Source organism: Triticum dicoccoides, chromosome 1A (genome assembly GCF_002162155.2).
Source record: "Triticum dicoccoides isolate Atlit2015 ecotype Zavitan chromosome 1A, WEW_v2.0, whole genome shotgun sequence".
NCBI classification, from domain to species: Eukaryota; Viridiplantae; Streptophyta; class Magnoliopsida; order Poales; family Poaceae; genus Triticum; species Triticum dicoccoides.
This window is the reverse complement of record NC_041380.1, coordinates 254,522,050-254,527,851: the sequence shown is the minus strand read 5'-3', so window position 1 is coordinate 254,527,851 and position 5,802 is coordinate 254,522,050. Positions and strand designations below refer to the sequence as shown.

Genomic DNA, 5,802 nt, shown 5'->3' with positions numbered 1-5,802 from the left:
GGTGACTTCATAAATTTCAAGATGATACTACTAGTATACACAATATTGTGCACCGCGACCAAGGCCGAGAGGAAAATGAGAGAACTACGTATTTATTTACGGTGTAGATTCACTCATTTTGCTCCATATGTACTCCGTCTCGGTGTAGTCCAGTCACTTGTTGAAATCTCTAGAAAGGCAAATACTCCTTTCTGGTTTACAGGGCTATACTAGCAAGTAGTACTACAATAGTGGGCTCACATAGCAATTTTGTCTCATGCAAGAGCCTGGCTATATGCGTGCTCCAAGGTTCGCAACTGCCATGTTCGGGTTGCACTTGGCTCTTCGACTCTTCGAGAAGACAAACAATGGTGTTACTACTGCTGCTTCTACAGTATCGAATCCACTGCTGCATGTTCGAATCCACTGCTACATGTCCGTCCACCGCGAGCGGGAGGGATAAGCAAAAGCCTGTCCTCGTCTATGAGCCACCGCGCGCATGGGCGAGGGAGAAGGTGTGTAGTAGTAGTAAAATCAAACTTCTCCTCGTTATACGAGTTGACGCGACACATCATAGCACTGGCCCAACATGGTTGCCTCTAAACTTGGCTGAAAGGCCAGCAGTGTACAATACTCCATTTGCTGCAACCTCTAACATTTACCCCACCACAAATTAAAATATATATTCCTGTCTTGACCAGATGAGCGTGCAAACTAGAATCACCAGGTTAACAGGTAGGGCCAAAAGATTATTTTAACCAAAAAATATAGCATGGAGCCGACCCCAACAATTTTAGGGCCTGTTTGGTTCCAATAAGTCACCTGACTTATAAGTCAGGTGACTTAAAACCAGTGACTTATAAGTCACGCCTGTTTGGTTGTCATCTGACTTATAAGTCACCTGACCATACCTTCTCACCTTGTTTTTTATGTAAAGGTGATGGGACCCACGCAAAAGGGGGTGACTTATAAGTTGGGTCTGTTTGGCAAAATAAGTCACTTTTTTCACTTTTCGACTTATAAGTTGGTGATTTATTTGGAACCAAACAGGCCCTTAAGCTTACAGGCATGGTACACGCTATCCTAGACTACTCTACACATGAAACTACCACACAAGCGTCCGGACTGCGCTTGGCTCTTCGCCTCTTCGGGAAGTCGAACAATGGCCCTGTTTGGATACTCTAACTCAGTTAGAGGTTAGAGTTAGATTCTAACCCAGAACTAACCCTGAGCTAACTCTAACCAAAAAGGTGTTTGGATAGCAGGGTTAGATGGAGCGCGGATACGGCGAGGCGCCTTCATGGGCGGTGCGAGAGGGAGGGAGGGAGAGGACAAGAAGCTTCGAGGAAGTGAGGAGGGATCTGCCTCGGGAAGAGTGAGAGAAAAAGGTGTTTTTTTAGTGGTCCCGAGAAGAACTAACCCAAATAAGCACCTTTGGGTGGGTCAGATTTTTTGGATGAGTTAGATGCATCTAACCCAAACTAACCATCCTGTTTGGATATTTTTGGGTTAGTTGAGTCCAAACTAACCCAAACTAACTCTAATCCGTGGATTCAACCAGGGCCAATGATGGAGTACTACTACAGTGGAGGAGTACTACAGTATGCTTCTGGCCATCTAACACCGATTGAACTGCTGCATGTCCACCGCGTACAGGAGGGAGAGCGTGTAGCAACGAAAGCTTCTCCTAGTCCTGCCAGCCACCACGCTCATGGGCGAGGGAGGGACGCAGCTTCATTAACTTACTGCTCCTGCCTTTGCATCCATGACAGGTGGGCCTAACAGGTCGGTGGCCCACCTGTCATGCCGCCAAAGACATGTGCGGTTAAGGCGAGAGGGCATTGTAGTAATCAAACTTCTCGGTCTTGTACGAGTTGATGCAACACATCAAAGCACTGCACTCGATATATTTCAATAATTTGCGTTTACCGATGCATTAATTACAACGCATGCATGCATGTCGTGACTCTCCTTTTGATACTTGCATGTGTTGATTTAATGCACCTTGAAGTAGTATGAATATGTGACGGTAAAGCTTTGTAATGCCCCGGCCCTAATAAAGCGAGAGATGGTTGTGCATGAGGAGGGCGAGATCATGCAGACGGAACAGGACCCGACGATGGAGCTCTCTATGGTCTCGATGGACCTCACCTTGCGCCACTGCCCCTTGTGCCTCCGCCCCTTGAACCCTCCAGTGTATGAGGTTCGAATACACCTCGTCCGTTCGGCTGATCGAGCAAGGTACATGTTTCTTGATTGATGTGTTGTTCGATTGATTTGTGCAGTGCAAGGGAGGGCACCTGGCTTGCATGGACTGCCGCATCGAGCGCCCCGAGAACCAGCGGCAGTGCTAGAAGTGCGAGCGCGGCGGTGGCTTCGACGTGCTGAACACGGCGGTGGACGCTGTCCTCTCCTCGGTGAGGATGGAGTGCCCGCACGAAGGCTGTGGGCTCTACGTCACTTACCACAAGCTCACCGATCACCAGAGCATGTATCCGCTCGCGCCCTGCAAATGCCCCGTGCCCGTCTGCGGCTACGAAGGCCCGCCACCGGTGCTCTCCCACCACATCAGCACCGTGCATCCCATGCTCGTGCACAGGATCCAGTACGGCAAAGCGCTCCAGCTGCAAGTGCCACTCTCGGAGCCATGACTCTCACTGTTCGTGGAGGAGGACGACTGCGTGTTTTTCTTGGTCGGCGGCGTGCTCAACATCGGCGCGCCTATCGCCATGTCGGTCGCCTGCATCAGAGCAGAGGCATCCCCACTGCCGCACTACGTGGCCAAGCTGTGGGCGAACGGCCCGCCGGGGGAGCCCAAAGGCAGGACCGACGCTGTCAAGGTGGAAATGGAGGTGACAAGCAGCAGGGATCCTGGCGACGTCGCTGTGCAGGAGCTGACCTTCTTCACAGTTCCGCCCAAGCTGCTGGCTGGGGCTAAGATGGTGTCCCTCCACATTCAGATTGACAAGCTCACGTCCTAAATGATTCTACAGTGCCTTCTGTTTATCTTAGTAATATGCTAATATAGGGATTAGCTCGGTCTACTTTAGCTTAAGAGATGGTGGGTTTTGGTGGCGATGCAGCAATTACATCGACATCAGATCAATAATGAAAGTAATTTTGAACAGTCGAATGGATATTTTGTGTCTGTTGGATATAAAGATCCTTTGGGTAAGAAGTAACAACTTATATGCTTTTTTCGAAACGGAACATAATTTTTGTTGACATGCACTAATATTTTTGAAATGGACGTTGGGCTGTAGCTAGAAGGGCGGTTGGGACGCGGCATCGGCCCATACCGCGGTGACCCCTGATTGGGACGCACCGACTGTGGATTTTCTCCCTCGCCGATGTCGACCGCGTCTACGTAGAACATTGTTCCCTTCCCCTAGCTGCGGGATCAGGCCAGATATGTGACCAGCGGTGTGGCCACCGTCGTTCTATGCTTGTGAAGAGAGTAACCCAAGCAAGCAGGCTTGTAGCTTAGGCTCCTACTAGTGTATCTATAGTGGTTTTCTTTTTCTCTCCATATCAAACATTTTATATTGCGTACGTGTCATTGAAGAGTGAAATGATGGTTGCTTCTTCCGACTAACTTACTGTGTGATTTGACTGCTCCTTTAGTGGCCCCGACACGTACTTCCCCTACGTGTATGCAAAAGTCACACGTACACATGGACGCAAAAACATGCGCGATGCCCTAATGCATGCATATCCGAGCACACGACGGAACACACACGGCCACGCTCAAGTGCTCAACCTACAAGTGCATGCACACACATACTCAGCCAGGGTGAGCTAGTGACCGTATAAACACCGGAAAATGTATATATTGGGTGCAATGAGCATATTATGAAGTCCACTGACCGTATTTTTACAAATATACAGTGACAGACAGTGTATTTATCTCGTTTGAAATTAACCCATATTAACCGGAGAGGAGGCAGTATGGACTGGCATTACTTTGATGTGTCTCGTCAACTTGCCGAACGAGGAGAAGCTTGCAGGACGGGAGAAGCTTGCGCGCGGTGGCTCGCAGGACAAGGAGAAACTTTTGAACAATGCAAGCTGTCCTTCGCTCAGGCGGTGGACGTGCAACAGTTAATTTGGTGTCAGATTGCGAGAAGCATACACTATACTAGTAGTACTATTATTGTTGCACTTCCCGAAGAGGCGAACAGCCAAGCGCAAAGTTTACTGGTACTAGTAGTACTACTACTATAGTCTATAGAGGTAGTACTAGGAACCGGATGGAGGAGCGTCTGCACTCATACTATATTTTTAAAATGTGATAAAGCAATCTTCAACACATTTGGTTCTCTTCGAGGGTTCTCGCATGTGATAATGGAAGTTGATTGCATGGAACACTCGCCACAATTCTCGCTTAATTCTGGCTCATATCCTGTTACAAATAGGAGCGCTCGGTAATATTTCCTCTTTTTTTGTTATTCAGCATGTAAACAGGTCAGCAAACCTTGCGGCACATCTTTGTGCGAACCGTGCTTGCTGCACTTTGAATGTGGCCGAGAGCTGGCTTGATGAAACACCTCGCTTCCTACTTCTTTTTTTGCGGGGTACCTCGCTTCCTAGTGACCAGTGTCTTGACTGATCGTCCTAAGAATGCTTATATATATATATATGAATAAAGCTCTCTCATTTACCCGCAAAAAAGATTAAGCCATATTAACCGAAAAGGAGGGAGTATGGACTAGCACTACTTGTTGGTGTGTCCCGTCAACTCGCAGAACGAGGAGAAGCTTGCACGATAAGGTGAAGCTCGCTTGCGCCTTTTGACTAACGCAACATACCCTCGCCCAGGCGGTGGACATGCATCAGTTCATTCGGTGTCAGATTGCCAGAGGCATACACTGTAGTACCGAACATGCGGAGTACCATCATTGTTTGACTTCACGAAGAGGCGAAGAGCCAAGCGGAAGGTTTAGTAGTACGAGTAGTACTACTACTAGAACCGCATGGTGGAGCCTCTGTACTCTTATTTTTTTAATCTCTGATAAAGTACACACTTATTCTGGAGAAGGACGGAAAACGACAGCGCAACATGTAATGATGATATCGATCAACCATGTTCGAATATATATTGGCCTCCGTGCAAGCTCGTTTGTGTGTTCTCACTCCTCGTCTCTCTCAAGGAATGGCGGGTTGGCCATTTTGCCGTCAATTGAGACGGTTTGCTCACACTCCGGTCCCACATGTCAGTGATATGCCATTCGTCACAGTTTACAGGGCACGCTTCATGATGATGCATTTCTCTCAATGCATTTCCACCACCAGAGAGACTTTAGACGTGTTTAGTTTAATGCTCAATTAATTAGGGCATGGTAACCGCAGTTTCTCTCGATGTAGTACTACGGAGCGGAGTACGTGCATGCATGTGTGTACCCGGGGTGGAAGCACTGCATGCATGTGTGTGCGTATTATTTCCTCTAGTAATAGACGCCGTGCTATAACTACCAATGCTATTTTTCAGGCCGATCGCTAGTCGCCTTGGTCCCAAGATTTTCTCTTTTTCTGAAGCCGCTCTATAAACAATGACGGATGGAGTAGTATGAGCGGATTCAAAGAAGAGTGTATTGATGGTTGCTTCTTCCGAGCAACTTATAGTGAGAAATGTGGGGCTTATGATTTGACTGCTCATTACTCACTATTAATGCGGCGCAACGACCGGTCTGAGTCTCCCATGCTGCTGTGCACTAGCCCCTCGGTTCTTAAATATACTCCGGAGTATTTGTCTTTCTAGAGATTTCAATGAGTGACTACTCAAATATTTGTATTTTTAGAGATTCAAATGGAGTATTATATATG

General features: G+C 47.8%; 1 pseudogene; it reads left to right on the top strand.

Moving 5' to 3' along the window:
- The first annotated feature begins 2,047 nt into the window (after positions 1–2,047).
- Positions 2,048–2,960, top strand: LOC119279796 (annotated as a pseudogene).
- Positions 2,961–5,802: the final 2,842 nt, after the last annotated feature.